The 17,553-nt window shown below is 29.8% G+C and overlaps 1 protein-coding gene across 1 annotated transcript in view; it reads right to left on the bottom strand.

Annotated features, from left to right (window-relative positions):
* Gw (trinucleotide repeat containing adaptor protein gawky) overlaps window positions 1-14,386 on the bottom strand; it is an 83,018-nt gene extending 68,632 nt beyond the window's left edge. The window contains exon 1 of the mRNA XM_076305212.1: window positions 14,255-14,386. The gene's annotated coding sequence lies outside the window, so the exon portion shown is untranslated. The remainder of the gene's footprint in view (window positions 1-14,254) is intronic.
* Window positions 14,387-17,553: the final 3,167 nt, after the last annotated feature.

Below are 17,553 nucleotides of genomic sequence, written 5' to 3'. Positions count from 1 at the left end.
AATTATTAAAAGAAATATAATAGTATCTCCTGTACTTGTGCTTTTTATATGAAACATATTTTGTTATGTAATTTCAAATAGAAATTAAATGTTAATCTTGAAGTGATTGAAATAATATGAAAAGTATGAAATATTCCCAATGCTAAATTATAAATATGTTTTGTATATACTTATCTTTTGACCATACATGAACTTTTTCTTTCATTTTACTATGTTCAAAAAGTTTATAATATATTACTATTACAATATAGATGTAGGTATTAACTATTAAAGTAAATCACAGTCATCAACTGTTTGATGAACTTTGAGGTTAAGTTTACAGTGATTATAAGAACGAATATAAAGAATTTTATTTACTTTCTTTAAGGAATTACCCAATATAAATTTCTTCCATTTTTTGCAAGTCTAAATTGGCGTCCAGATGTTTGGTATCACTTTTAGTATTTATAATTTGTGACAAAAAGAAACGATTATGTAGTCTATGGCTTCTTTATCTTTGATAAATTAATTAGAAGTTTCTTCTATCATATGATCATGTCCTTCCTTTATATCGGCGACCAATAATATTTTATTGGTTTTTTATTTGGCTCGTACACTTCGACCTCTTTCATTGTTCATATGGGTGTTTCATTTAAAACCATTTTATTATATCTTAAGTGGGTCTTCTACCGTAAAATAATTCGATTTTTTTTTTGTTGCATTTTCTTAAAGAATATAACCTTAGAAATATGTGTGTAAAAGCATATCACCAAACTCGTGAAATTAACGAAGTTATATGTATTATTCGGTTGAATTATTCAGTACGTTGTTTGGTATCACAACACTGATTGGAAAGTACACCAAAAAAGTAATCGATAGTGAAATCTAGCTTGTGTCAAACATGCAGCATGTTAAAAGGGAAGAAAGATGAAGCAGTTGACAAGTACAGCAGCTAGTATGAAAACCGCTAGGATGAACCATAAACCATATCGGTAATGCAGATCGGGGAGAGGGGGGGGAGGAGGAGGAGGAGGAGGATTTTAATACGTACAAAGGCATTTTGAATATTAATCCATATGGTGAAAAAATTACTGTTTAAACAAATGAGTACATAGGAGATGTGGAAAAACGAATGGGCAACAGATTGCGGAACGGAAAGAAAACAAATAAGGGCATCGGCTACATTTAGACACGATCCATCTCTTAGTGATAAAATCATAAAAGTTATAAACCAATTTACGAGCATTTATCATCGGAGAATTTTTATATTTTTTACTATACTTCTGTAAACATATTGTCAATGGTTTGACCAGGTTTTCTCAATCAAAGTGAGTTGAAACACGATTTTATAATAATTAAAGGTGTACTGCTTGCGAAGATCAAAAGTGTTTCGAATAGGATTATAATTGGATTTATTTTTATTGAGAAAATCTCATAAATATATTGGTAATATTGTTATGAAAATGTAATGAAAAATATAAACACTTTAAATTTCATTAGAGGATGAAATTTGATGCAGCGTACGACAAAAAGTGCTCATAATGGTCAGTTGGCTTTTGTCAAGAATAAAGTTCGATGATCAATGATCTCGGTGGCTGATCGAGATGAAATTTCGAGGGGTGTGGGGATGGATTTTAAATGTCAAATTTCATATTCAGTTATTCATTATTTTCCAAGATATTAAATGTATAATTTTTTTTTTCCCCCAATATAGATAAATTTAAATATGAAATTCACACATAAAACTGCTAACTAACTTTCAAATAAAATGTCTTTAGATTTATTAAAATGTATAACATATAAAAATAATATAAATATTTGGTATTCATAAGCAGGTGAAATTCTCCATCCACAATAGCTGAAAACAAAGGAAGCATTAGAAACCATTTATCTCACAAATGAAGCTCAAACAATAAAAAAAAACTTACAATTATTGTTCCGTACAACAATGTCATAAAAACACTGAAAATATAAATATGAAGAACATTCTGCACAATGTATACATTTGCTGCTTTGTACTTCTAACAAAAAACAAACTTGGTATGTATTTTAAAATATTTCTCTATCTGTGAATAGTCCTGATGCAAATTATGCACTCTTCGACATGGACAGAAAGATTGGTGCACGTAATTGTTTATATATGAGATTTTATGTTATAAAAATATTTTACTTAAAAGATAATTGATGTGTTCATGTGTAAATTTGACTATTCATGTTTATCTATATTGAGGGTAACAAAAATAATACATTTACCAAGAATCAAAATTGTATTTATCAAATAGGATTCTCTGACATTACCATCATGCCAGAGTATTAACTGATAAATGGGAAATTAAAATTATATTTGTATGCAATAATGAAACTTTAATCATTAATATGTCAAAAATGATTGAGTTTCTGCTCCTATAATGGTCTATATTCATAAATTGGGTAACTAAATCTACAAGTGAGCAAAATTTCAACAAAATAACCTAAAAGCTTCGTCATCTCGTTATTAGTCAAGAATTCATTTCAACATCTTCCTGCTTGATGTAACCTACACATATTTTTATTCAACTTATATATTTCACCTTTTTTATTGTCACACTCTTGTGACAACTCCATATATATTTCTTCACTAAGATTGCTATGCAAGAAGGATGTCTTAATATGATACAGTTTTACTTTTCTTTGCATTTCTGTGGCTACATTAAATAATATTCTCACAGTCTCTGAACTACTAGTGCAAAGGTTTCGGTGAAATCAAAGCCCAGACGTTACCTACATCCTACTGCAACCAATCTTATTGCCTTATGTCTATGTTTTTTTGTGCTTGGATCCTCTTTTATGTTACATATCCACTTACTCTTGATTATTTTTTTATTATTTAGGCTTTCAACAGTATCTCACATTTTATGTTTTGTCATGGAATACATTTCTTCTTGCACCATCCTTTGTCATCTTCATCTGTTGATACAATACATATGCTGCTTCTTTCACATTACTCAAAAACACAAAATATGCATCTCCTCTTCTTACTACTTTCATTTGAACTTCTCCCTTTTCTTTACATATTTCAAGTCCATCCTTATAAAATTTTACACAGTAGCTTTGGTCAGTAACTTTTGCCACCAATATCAAATATTTCTGTTCTGTCTGTCATATGACTAGTTGACCCAGAATCCAATAACCATATTGTGTCTTTCTCATTTGTATATTATTTACTGGTTCCTCCTTTTTACTCTTTACTCAACTGATGAAACAAATGCAAATAATTTGTATTGCACGTATCCAATTATCATTAATTTTAAGCTAACATAAACTAATACATTTATAGACCAATCTATGTATAATTATTATTGAATATATGATGATATTGTTTAACTAATCAACAAATAAAGACAGGGAGTGCATTGAAACGGGACGGTACTTTGGAAACTCAATAATTACACTGAAGAAACGTTTAGCTGTGAATTGATGATTAATGCTTGCCCGCAAGAAGTAAACAAAACTACTTCTCGTCAGAAACTATTATAGGTCCCTACTGATTTCAAAGTATTAAGTGTAATAACTCAATAATTTTAGAGATATAAACAATTAAAATTACGTGCATATCTAGCAATATATAGGATAGATCATTTAGCGAACTACAGTCGTGCCCGCTTTAGTGTCTGAAATTTTGCCCACTTTATTGTCTATCGCTATCCCCACCGATTCTCGAAAATTTAGCAGCGAGCTTCAATGTCAAGTTGTGAAACATAACTCCTTCGCTCATTTGAATTCGCAGAAATTACCTCTCCAGATAAGCGTCCGTAATTGGATCCATCTGCAAACACTAAAGACAGCACTACTGTATATAGGAACACTTAAATATCTCTGTTATTTATAGTTCTATGAAAGTAGTCTTTAGAACAACGTGGCACTCTTTGTATGGACACGTGTAACAGTAGAAGAATCTACTATTATATTTTTAAGGTAACCTTTTTACGAAAATTTAAAGTCATCAATATTTTTGTTCGATGCCCTTGTAAAACAAAATCTAAATTCAACGACCTTATAAATCATACGGTTCGGATCATTCAATCTCGATAAATTTACATTAATATGCTTAGTGTTTTCAAACAGTTATTCTGTGAACACATATGTGGTGGAAGGAGACCTGATAAGAAACATGAACGCGGGGGCAGGTGCCGCACGGTGGGGTATTTACCCGGAAAAGCCTCACCACGACTAAAATAAAATTTACTTAATCTTAAAATTTTATTTCTAGTAAAGTAAAATTTACTAAATCTAAAAACCGTTAAACATCGTTCGATTTTAATGAACACAAATCCATTTTAAAGCTTGAACTTTCTACTTTTCAATGCATTAAACGATTATTATTGAACTTTGAGTTTGAAACTTGAAATCTATTGTCAAAGATAAGTGTATTGAACAGGAAACTTTTTTAATGTTTTTAAATTGCTACGGATCGTAAGCAATATTTATTACAAAAATACCCATGCGCGCGTACATATGTATGTACATGTAATAGTAAAGGTTATAGTTAACAATATATATAATTTTTCAAAAGATTTTATTAAATATTAACAACATATAACAGAATTATCTTCTACCAGAAAATGTTTCTTAAGATTCGTCTTCGTTCTGGTCCTGGTCCTGGTCCTCGTCTTCAATTGTGTTATTATGTTTTCAGGAGGAAGGAGTAAATTTATTGTCACTTTGAGAAATGGCATCGTTTCCTTTTTTGATTGTACTATTAGACTTGTGAAAAGCGGATTGCAAGTTAATAAAAGTCTATTTATTACATCTTCGTGACATGCTTGCCTAGATATCTTCCTTGCATAAGAATTATGCAAGGAATAATGTTTATTTCTGGCCTCGGATGCTTCTTCAGACAGCTGCCCGATTGGCAATATAGCGTGTTGTATCACACTCGATCCATGCATTAAAATCTTATGTATCGTGGGAGTCATGGGAGTCATGGGATACCATGAATACAGCTAACTGTACAACTTTACTGTATCCGCGGCATAGGCAGCAAATTTGTCTACATCTATCTTATAGAGTAAACATGCCAGTAGTCGACTTTTAGCCAATAATCAGCCTTTTCCAAAATAAATATCCGATAATTAAAAAGTAATAACAAAATCGCATAAAATAAAAGATTCTAGTCGTCAATCTATACCTCCACTTTCGGTATATAGAGTTTCATGTCCCTAATGATAATATTGTGAACTACAAAAGTTCTTCTTTTGACGGTGATTGGCTAACTGATATGTGGCGAAATTTCAATAAATTTAGTAACAGAAGCAAAGATCTAAAATAGTGTCTATCGTTATTAAACGTAAGTTTTAAATATTAATATTTTATATACGCAATTAGTAATATTTAAATGAAAGGTTTTTAAGGTTAGAATAGTCTTAAGCGAACTCCTAAAACAATGTTTAGTAGGAGAAATACAGTTGACATTGAGGTCAACTGATAACATTTTTGAGGTCTGATAACATTTTTAACGACGGCTACAACAATATCTTGCTAATGATGCAATTAATGAGTTTCACAATAGGTTCTATCAGTTATGGTTACTATCAAACGGGCAAGCAACAACTAAGTAAAGCCGCAACAAAGATTGAAGAAGACAGCAAAAGGGCTCGACAATTCCTTAGAAAAATCTAGAAAGGGTATGCCGATAGTTTTTGTAAGGCAGAGGGAACCCCGTGTGTGGACCTGGAATAACCGACTGAAAGTAAAATTTAAAAAATTCTTCCGTATCAGAGAAAAAAGATATCTTAATACTTGTGTTACGTTCTTTTTTTCAAAACTACACTTTTCAATCTGGCCGACACGAAATCTCCGGAACTACACATCCGATTTACTTCAAATTTAATAGAGATATTCTGCATAGAGTATTCTATAAATGTAGTATACGATTTTTTTAATATGTTAATTATTTAATTTTTTGCCACAAGATCTTTAAGTCCACTTGAGTCTGTAATTTAAACAGTTCGTTAAAAGAATTCTTTTGAAGGAAACGCGATTTTCGATAATCGTTAAATTAATTATAAAACTTAAAAAATATTATTATACACGAGATTATGGGACACGAGTAAGAAACGCGTGCCATAAAAACTCTCAACTTTTGACGAATTGTACTGCTTCGTGAGATCAGACACGAGAGAACCAACGTTTGTACATTGTTCCTCGTTCGTTTAACTTGAAACAAGGAAACCAAAATTTCACAGTTTACGTAAAATTTTCAAAACCGTCATTTGTCAAATTTTTTTTCCGGGCAAATGCCTAACTGTGGGTCGCGGCGAAATGCTGCCCCCTAGTTATTCGCCTCAAGCTCCAACTGAAACGACGGATGGAGGCGTAAGGTGTTAAAGTTCTGGAAACCAAGGTAGGGGGGTTGTTTCCTGCCACCCATAATACAAAAAATGATCAAAGTTACGATTACAATATTTTTATTGATACGAATGATATAAAAACAGCGTTAATTTTGTTATTGTTGTTTGAGGCATATGTTTCCAAGCACTCTGTAACATTTCCCGAAGTTCTTGTTTGGACTTCGGACACTGGTTGTCTAATCCTTTCGTCCAATTGATCCGAAAGCAACTCAATAGAGTTTAGATCCGGTGATTAAGCTGGCCATTCCATATTTTTTAACATCCCTCTTCTTCTTTTTCTTGAACAAATCCTTTACAAAGTTTGTCAAAGGTGTCAAATCGCATGATCTTGGTGTCATTGTTTCATTCGTTGTGTGGTAAGGAGCACCACATATTAGCCAAGTCAAGACTTTCCAATTGATACCAGAAATAGCCAATCAACATGTCGCAATATCGTTTCCCATTCACAGTAACCACTTCGTCGTCATTATTTTCGAAGAAAAATGGCCCGATCACGCCTTTGGACTAAAAACCACACTAAACAATGACTCGTTTTGGTTGCATTGGCAATTGTTCAACCTGTCGTGGATTTTCCGGGTCCCGTATACGACAATTTTGTTTATTCACGTTGTCTCTGAAGATGAAAGTGCGCCTCATCGTTGAGGATAATTTTGTCGAAAAAATCATCATTATCTTCTTTCTTCTGCAGCGCCCAATCCATGAACGCACGACGTTGGAAACGATCCAATGGTTTAAGTTCTTGGCACAATTGAATCTTATAAGCGTGCAAATGAAGATGATCTTTTGTCAAAATTCTTTGCAAACTGGTCCTCGAAATGTTCAGTTCTTGAGAACGATGTCGAATTGATGTACCCGGGGTTTCTCTCACACTTTTCATAAATGATTACGAAGTTCTCGAATCGTTAGCGTTAAAGATCGTGATTTTTCGTAATATGCCTGAATAATTTGCACGCGTTCTTTCACCGTGTACTTTTCCACGATTAATTTCCCATCTGTCATCTGTCTAGATGACATATATCAAGTTAACATATGTCAAGTTTCAGGTTAATCGATTTGACATTTTAAAAATAACGCGAAATTCAAATCGATCGGTGATGATTCGAACACCCTGTATTCAATAGTACAATGCGCTACCATTACCTACAAAACAGTTTTACTCTTCTTTTATTAAAAACATTTAAAAAAAAACAGAAACAATGTAACTAGTCATAAAGGTTGTGCCTCAGTCATATTCGTACATGCAAAATTAAGCAAGTTTGTATTAACAAATTCAATGAATTAATACTTTGTTCGATGACCATTACATCTTATTACTTCTGTCAGTCAATTAGGCATGGATTTAACTAATTTTTCTATTATGTTGCCGGTAATATTATTCCATTCGATTAGTAACGTTGCCATCCACGTATTTCACCGTGGACTGAAGGTTTGAACTTTCAAAACTTGTATTTGGCTTGCGTCATACAATTTGTTTACTACCTAACCGAAAGACGTTAGACAACTCTCATAAGTGAAAATGGTCTTTTTTCCAATCGTACGTCCATTTAACCTACTCTTTTGCAAATTGCAACTGCTTCTTTCGATTTGCTTCACTAACGTAAGCTTTCTCACGAGCTACTCTTCCATTATATTCATATCTTCTTATAACACGTCTAGCTGTTTCATCATTGACTCTCTTTCCTGTTTCATTTTCAAGTTTGGATGCAATTTTCGGAGCACTAATTTTGGAGTTTTTTTTTTTTTTACTTCTCTCAAAACTCTTCGTTCATTATGATCACTTAACAACCTTCCGTTAAGGTTTCAGATCTTGTTTTCCATTTTATTTTCCGTCTTGTACCATTTCGTTATGTACTGAACCACAGATCGGCTTCTATTAATAATATTACTAATTTCTTGTTAACTTGTTCCACTTTGATAACGTAGGAATTATTACCGATTATTATGAAATAAAGGTGAATGAAGTTTTAGGATATACGTGTATTGAATGAGGTAGTAGTAGGAACAAAACATTAACGAAGCACACAAATTGTAGCTACGCTGACTACGCTATTCTTATTTCACGCGACACGACACGCTTCGACTATTTTCCAACAATGACTGATCTCAAACACGCGTCTCTCGCATCTTGTGCTCTCACACGCATTCAATTCTTTCGTTCCAATCCTCAATCTTTCTCACTCCATGCATCTGGTCACGTTCGCCGAAAATTTCCCAATCTGGCGCCATCTCAATTGCTCGTCTTTCACGCCTCGAAAACACTTCACTCGCTCGTCTATTCCAAACACTTCACATTTTCTCCGGACCGCACGCAATTCCTTTCATTCTCACGCATTAACACAATAACGACTAATAATTAATTTTCACAGCTCAACCGAAGTTTCTGTTCCTTTCCCATTTTGCTTAACAATACGACAACCCTGTTTACTTTGAAACAAAAGAACGCTACCGATTGCCTTTTGTTCTTTGTAAAATGTTATTATATCTCCGATATAATAAAAAAAGATCCGTAGAATATAATTTATGATCCGTATATTAACTGTACGAATGCTACAGTTACTTTCTGACTAAATAAATTGTTTTTGTATTTTCTGAAGTTTTAATAAATGAAATATGGAACTAGTTTGTAAATAGAAATAACCTAATATAATAATGAATGTTTGATAAGAATAAATGAGAAGTACTGGTACAGTGTACGAATACGAGCAGGAGTAACTGTACAACACTACTGGCACACCCGCGGTAAGGCGCACAACTTGTGATCACCATGAACACGTTAAACATCGCTGCAGACACTATCTTTGATCAGCTGAGAGGAGGTAACGAGCAGCTGCTCGGATTCCTTTCACGTGAATGGAAAGCGTTTTCGATTTTTTTCAACAGTCAAACATTTAAATACATCCTCGAAGGATCCCAATTTTTCATCCACACGGATTACGAATCTACATGTTTCCATAATGTTCAGTTAAAACCTCGCTGATGCGAAACTGGCAACTGGATTTCATTAATCATGGCACATACGTTGTCGCGTATTACGATAATAAACATCTGTTGCAATCTGACACAACACTGAACTTTTACTCTTTAAGTGAAGACATAATGTGATGATATTCTTCGATCGAATTACTCTTTTAAATAGGTAAAACAGGCACAGCTGGAAAGAGAAGAACTACAGCCCAACATTTATGATTCCACAAGGCTGCACTTTCCAAAAAAAAAAGAAAAAAAGTGACATGCGTCACTGTCAATAATTGGGGATATCGAGGAAGTTTTATTCGATACTTTAACCGAAAGTGATACCAATTATACAAACCAGGAAATTGATAAATTACATACCGACCAAAAGAAATGGCTTACCTAATACAAAAGCAGTTACACGTTATTTAGAATCAGTTTCACTACTACAATAACGTTTCACAGCATCAGATTATCGTTATACTGGAATATGGAATAAATTCAAGTGAATGAATAAACATAGTTCATATAGAATTACACAGGTTTACCGATGTCAGTAGACAACTACTATCCATAGTATTATCCGTCCACGAGAAGAAGGCACAACGCATTTACATCTTCGCTTCGCCCGTAATCCGTTGTCGCTCGTACGATCGCAAACAAGAATCGCCATTGGCCGAAGACGACGACGAAGATTAGCAGCGAACTTGGCCAGACCGAGTGAGAGGGAATACTGCGTCATTGGCGTAGCCTTCTAATCAAATGTTAGCTATTAAGAAACAGAATGATTTCGTTCCTATTTAAATACTATCACTAATTCAATAAGTTGTTCGTAAGGGAAAAATGAATAGAATTTAATATGCGTAATAATCAGTAATACTTTAAAAATTATTTACAGCAAAAGGAACTAATTTGTATTTATTAAAAATAGTATAAATCCGCTTGTACTCATTTACATCTAGATAAATTCTATATAATCACAATTTACACAAAAACAAGTCATTAAAATTAAAACAAGCATAACCTTTACATTTTCTTACATTACAAATCATAAAAGTTGTAATTGTTTTAATACCAACATGACTTGTTTTCGCGTAAATTTTAATTATATAGAGTTCATCTTGTTAGAGATGAATATAGGCGAATTTATTACTATTTTTAATAAATATAAATTAGTTTTTCTTGCTATAAATAATTTTCAAAATATTAATCATTATTACGCATATTAAATTCTATTCAGTTTTTCATTACGAACAACTTACTGAATCTGCGATAGTACCCAAACCGTAAGCAAATTATTCTGTTTGGGAATACTTGACGCTTTATTGAGAGCCTATGCCGATATACTTTACTATGAATTCGTTCTTATTTGGACTTGGGATCACCGCCATCGGTCTTCGTTACCGTTTTCGGCCAAAGGTGATTCTTGCTTGCGATCGTAGGAGTGACAACGAACTACGAGCAAGAGACGTTGTGCCTTCTTCTCGTAAACAGATAATGCGTATTACTCGAGAAAAACATCTTTATCTAGATTTGCTTCCTCCAGTACAATTGTAGGATATTACAAGCTCTATAAAATTTTTTTTTACTAGATGCTTGTTTTAGGATTAGGACACTCATACAAATTGTTGCTATAGACATCGAATATCATAATAAATAATAATATATTTGGACATTTATAAAAATATCGATAGCTTTACATTCTTTTAAAAAAATTACCTTAGAAGAATAATAGTGCTATCGTTAGATATGTTCCTTCAAACAGTACAACTTTATCCTGAAAAGATTTTTCATAGAATTATAAATAACGGAAATATTTAAGTATTCCAATCTAAATAGTTTACCCTGTATATGTTTAAATGCTGTAATTACGGCAGTATAATTTATATTTTCCTTTTCATAAAAACATGGATAACCTTGCAATCTTTAAAAAATTGATATTAAAAGTGAAATACACTCGTCCCCTGAAATTATTCAGATTGCATAGGAAACATTTTTCATATCATTATAACTAGAAAAGATAATTATTTGACCTATACTTATAGTGATGTCTTGGAAATTGGGTGTCGTTCAAGGCCGAATCGGGCTAATGTCTCTGTTTTAATAGAGTGCGAGTAAGATAGAATTACATAGCACAATGGGCATCAGATATACTTGTTTATATACTGTAGGTAGATAAAATCGGAAACTCACTTCAAGAAATCAGTTCCAAAAACAGGTGAGGATAATAATCGAGTAATTTTCGAGGAAAAAACCTGATTAATTTCCAAGACACAATTGTATTTAGTTCATATACATCTAATTTTAATAAAATAAAGTGTCAACAGTAGGGTCAATAATTCTAGAAAACTTTTTCTTGATGTATTTAAAACAAAAGTATCTATATCTAAACATCTATGCCAATGTGCCAAATTTACGAAGATATTAAACACTGAAAATATGATAAATTGGAAATTTGTCTTAATTATTCTAAGAAAGGATACTGTACATTACTCTAGTCTGGTTGAAAAAAGAAATACTGTATCTTGTACACTGACCACTGAGTTGTCCCCATGAAAAGAATATTATTTATTGAGAATAGTAATAATTTTAGGTGTATCACATGTATTTTTGTATCAAGGGGACTCTACAACTGTGGCTTGCGAATTTTTATGATATTTAGAAAAATGAATATAGAGGTTAAATTATGACATTCTGTAAAATGTTTTATTTCAATGGACACTTTTTATAAACAATTAAGATTCGAAATATAAAATGTTTTAAAAACAATTTTTTCACGAATATATTAAATAAGTGCATAGAGCATCTGCTTAATGAGAGGAAATTTAAAGTTTTAATTCATATGAACCCAGATTTCTTTTCAACTTTGTCTTGGTTTTATTTGTCAAGTATTATAAACCATTTAAATAAATTTTTGTTAAAAATATTCATACAATACTTATACGTATTCAAAAATACAGTATAACTTATACATTTAAAATAGTGATCCTTAGTATACAAAATTTCTTCATTGAAATCTAAATTTGGCCTGCACATTTAGTACTGGACATTCTCCTCACCAATTCTGATTCACATTTAAAAGAAATTGTAATGTTAACAAATTGATGACGATATGCTTTGATAAGCATATAGCCTGAATTCTTACATATTTTTTAAATTATCTAATAAATGATTGATATGATTCAAAAGAGTGTATAATATTTAACAAGTAAAATATTTTATTGAAAATCAATAAGCATATTTAAAGATACTTTTAGTAACATTCCTGATGAAGCAAAATTGACAAATACATTGTGTGTTGCCCCTCCTTTTATTTGCAGTACATACATAGTATATTCGTATGAACATAAGGTCTCTCATCACCAATGGTTAAAAACTAAAAGACACCAATTGGCATTTCCCAGCATCAACAGTTGAAAACTGAAAGATGCCAATTGTCATCTCCCATCCTGAATGTGTTAATATAAAGAGTTAAGCTATTCAAGAATCATGGTATTACTTAAAGCCAAGGATTAATCTGCTTTAATTCTCACAACCTCGTATTATGACCTACAAATAGTTATTATAATAAAAAATTATTGTAAGCTAATAGTACAAATCTTGATTCATTATTATACTTAATCAAAACAAAAATAAAATTTACTAAAAACCCTATTATAAAAAAGGTATTTTAACATGAAAGTAAACCTTATATTTTGGATCCTAATTAGTAATAAAAAAATTATTTAGAGAAAGCCAATTTAAAAATAATTACCATATTTATAATCATCTTTAATATTCAATATTAATAGAACACATTGCAAACATATTACATTAACTTTAACATTATCAAAATAAATTATTTTACAAATCGATTGTTTCATTTTTATCTCGCAACCAAAAAAGGATTGATACTTAGTAAAAAAAATAAATTGATAGTGATATATTCTAATAAACCATGTTCTACTTGTTTGTATAACAAATGATATGATTGACAGACAATTATATACCTATGGAACAAATATTAAAGACCTATTATGAAAACAAAGATTGTTTTAGCTTCTGAAAAGTTTAGAATAAAAGAAACATTATGAAGCATGTACAATAATTTACTTCATAGACATAATTTATAAGTATAAAGTAACATATTTAAAAATTTTAACATTAGTAATAAAATAAACATTAATAAATTGTTGTGAAAAGTAAATGTTTTAACTTTGCACAAAAACCTATCCTAAATATGATTATAATAGATCCATATTGACGTTACTTATAAATATAAGCAAACAAGATATCATTTATAATTACATTTGCAATACTGATTCTCAATCAATAACGCTTGCAAGAACTTATTTACAGTAACTTTATTCTGAATTTTTTATTTGTGTTTTTCATAAAAAATCACATGTTTCCTAATGTTGAACCATTATACATAATTGTTCAAAATTTAAAGAAATATTATAATAATCACATAATTCAATATCAAATTTGACAATACTATTTTGAATGAAAGTTATTTGAGAAAATGTTCATAAGTAAACGTAAATAAAAGAAGAACTTATACTAACATATTAATATATAAACTTAATAATGTAATATAAAATAAAATATAAATAATATTTTACTAAATATATAGTTAGCAAATATCATACTAAATAACTACGTTTATTATTTATTCCTACTGTTTTACTTACTTTACTAATATATATGTGTACTGATTACATTTGTTTCATAAAAAAAATTCATGAATTCATTCACAAGTATGTACTTGTTAAAAAATACTTGATAAATTTAATGTAAAATATGATAAAGAGTAATACAATTAAAATTTAATTGTCTGCTCTTATTTAAAATATCAGATTATTAAAATTTGTGAACACATTTGAATATTAATATAAGTGACTATAAGGTTATATTTATGTATATCACGATAGAAATAATAGAATTCGACTTACCAGAGTATACAATCATGGAAAGTCCTTAAGATCAAATGGGACACGACACTCTTCACACACTCTTAAAACACATTTCGTTGTAGCACAATATTATTTACCGAAAATACATCTCCATCGCTAGGCACAGAATTTCTAAACTGTGCTGTTTCATAGGCCACGTCATATAAATAGATTGAAACTTACAGTGGAATATTTTCTGTTAGATAAGAACGACATCTTATACAAAAGTATGTATAGTAATAGCGGAGAATTTGAATAAAACGATAATTGTATCCACTAAAATTTATGTAAACCACTTTAAAATGTAATTCAATATTTTTTTTCTCATTTAGGAATGTAAATTAAAAATAAATAGTAATATTTGTCTAATATATTGCAGTATAATTTATTAAAAAATACACTTTATTATTAAACAAAATGTTATCATTCTCAATATTAACTTAAAGATAAGTTGCTGATAAAATCCAAAATAGTTTTAAAAACTAGGACAATATGTTTAAGAAATTCTTAATATGCATGTTATTCATTAGCATTTAATTGTACAATAAATAATTAATATTTAACAAAATAATAACAAGTAACACTTTTAGTATAAAGAATAATTAATAGGTCATACGACGCCAAATTGGACACTTTTTGGAGTAACATTTTAGATTTTTATAAAATGTGGATATCTGTAGTAGCGATATTTAAATATATATCGCGTTTTCTTTAAAGTTTAGAAATTGTTGATTTTACAGCCGTTTAAATAATAATGCTAAATTTTGTTCAATAAATTAGAACTAAGCTTACACTGAGGGCAGGATACCACCAATTAAAATTATTTTAATAAAGAAAAATGTTTAAATTTAAATAGTATTGTGATTATAGGTTTGTCCTTTTTCCTGTTCAATTCCGAAAAAAATAAAATTTTAAAGTTAATCATAAGACAATTAATTGAAGTTAACGCTATATCATGGATAGACCAGATGGAACAAGGTCCTAATCTCACATGCTGTAAGTTAAAGTCAAATGCATAGCGCCACCTACCAACGTCTTAAATACTAGATATGTAAATTACATGGGATCAATTATCACAAATACGCATGTACCGAGAGAGAAAAAGTGTAACACTACTCTAGAGAAGGTAAACCAGGAACAATACGGACAAATCTAAAAATTTTTGAAAATGATCTTCAAATTAAATTTTTTAAAATGACAAACCTTTTAAAATTATGCCCGCACTTTCCATGGTTTACCTTCTAAAAAATATAATTATATTTAAAAAGAAAAATATAATTAGGTATAACAAATTATACGTGGATTTTCAACTATGCGGATATTGGTTTACTTAACTTCTATATTGTTGAAGGATCCATGCATAACATATTTATATGAGAAACATTTTTATTATTTTTTAATTATTTCAGATAATAATAGTATTGTAATAATAATATACATATATTTATAATATGTAATTTCATATTATTTCTGTTCCCTTTGTTGCTTGAATTGTTTACTGTTTTAAATAGCTGATCATCAATAGAATCTGGTAAAAAAATATTAAAATTATTTATAATAAAGTAGTCTATGTACAAATATAATTCACTGCGAACTTCTTATTGATGTATACATATTTAAATTATTAGACAACTTTACTGTTCTTCTTACATAGCACAATATCTATAAATTGAAAGAAATGTATCATGAAATATTACACATAAATTAGCCTTAATCTATATTAATGTATAAAATATGATACTCTTCTACAATTAAAATCTTACATGTGATGTATCACATTATAAGAATCTTACTTTTGCGAGCAAATAAAATTGTTGAATGCAAACAAATTTCATTTACTTAAAAAGGATGAATTCTTCAAGTACAAGTCTCATTTATTTTACATTTCAATACAAACAACTTGATATATACAATGATATATGACAGAGCTGCCAAAATTATGATACGTGGACCACATACGAATCTTTCCCTGACATCAGCGGTATGTTAAACGACTCATACGACTCTACTTAAATGACATAGTTTACAACATAACTGTATTGAGAATACTGAAGTAGGCTCTCTCGCTTTCACTTTGAACATAAATAGAAATATACAATTTTTTAATGATTTTGAAAGCAAAATCAGTAGAATACTTTATTTCGATGTTGCAATTCATGTTGAGAATCTTCTTCAGGAACACTGTTTTCTTAATCAAAATATATTTCATAAAAGGTAACCATCATTATCTATAGACCAATTTAAAATGAGAATATAAACTTTAAAAATAAAATTTCATTAAGATTCATTCAGCCATTTATACACAATCGTTTAAATAGACATACATGTGTACATACATAAATATATATGTACAATCAAAAAACAGTTTTCCTTTTTATCAATCAAAACATGAGTAGGGAGTCTTAAAACATTTTGTTTTGAGACTTCAGAGCTTGTTTCTGAATTTAAGCTATAAACGTTAGAATCCTCAGAGGTTTAAACTTCAAATTATAAGAGCTGGATATTGAAAACTTAAGCTCTATATAAAACTACATTCCTTTCTATCGCCTTCTGCTGACTTTAAAATTTATAAGTTAATTATAAATTTTCATAATTTATTAAAAAGCTTCTTATTAACATATATATACTTAATAAATGGAAAATAGGTACTACTTACTTGTTGAACTTAAAATTTAATTTATAACAGGCTTTGAAGTGCTAATAAGTGCTTCAATAACAGTTTCTTAAGCTGGAATTGCTACATTCTACTATTCATTTTAGGTGATGTTATTCATATATATGTTGGGAAAGACTCGTATCTACTTGCTTTTCAAATTATTTCTCTAAATGCTACAATTGTTAGATGTCATATTTTTGATAATTATAAATAAATAAATAATATTAAATTATAAAAACAATTCATAAAAATAATTTTAATGATATTATAAATATATTACATTATTTATTATTTATATCACAAAAAATAATGTAACATTATATCATACTACAATAGAATTTTTAATATATAGTGACAATATTAAATTCAGTAGTTTTTTGTTTTAAATAAAATCATATATTTTTTATTATAGTATGTTGTAGCCAATATCATAAATTTATTGATTTAGTATTTTATGATTTTGTAATAACCTTAAACTGAAAAATTTAGATTGAAATAATGGAAGTATTGCAACAAAATGTTTGAACATTAAATCTATATGTTGAGAAATATCTAAATCGTTGGATTGGACGTAATATATCATAGCTAGCACATTCACCTGATCATACTTCATTCGATTTCTTCTTATGGAGGAAATTGAAAA

The sequence above is a fragment of the Ptiloglossa arizonensis genome, chromosome 2, assembly GCF_051014685.1.
Source record: "Ptiloglossa arizonensis isolate GNS036 chromosome 2, iyPtiAriz1_principal, whole genome shotgun sequence".
Lineage (NCBI taxonomy): Eukaryota > Metazoa > Arthropoda > Insecta > Hymenoptera > Colletidae > Ptiloglossa > Ptiloglossa arizonensis.
The sequence above is the reverse complement of the archived record's forward strand: the minus strand, read 5'-3'. Positions and strand labels throughout refer to the sequence as shown.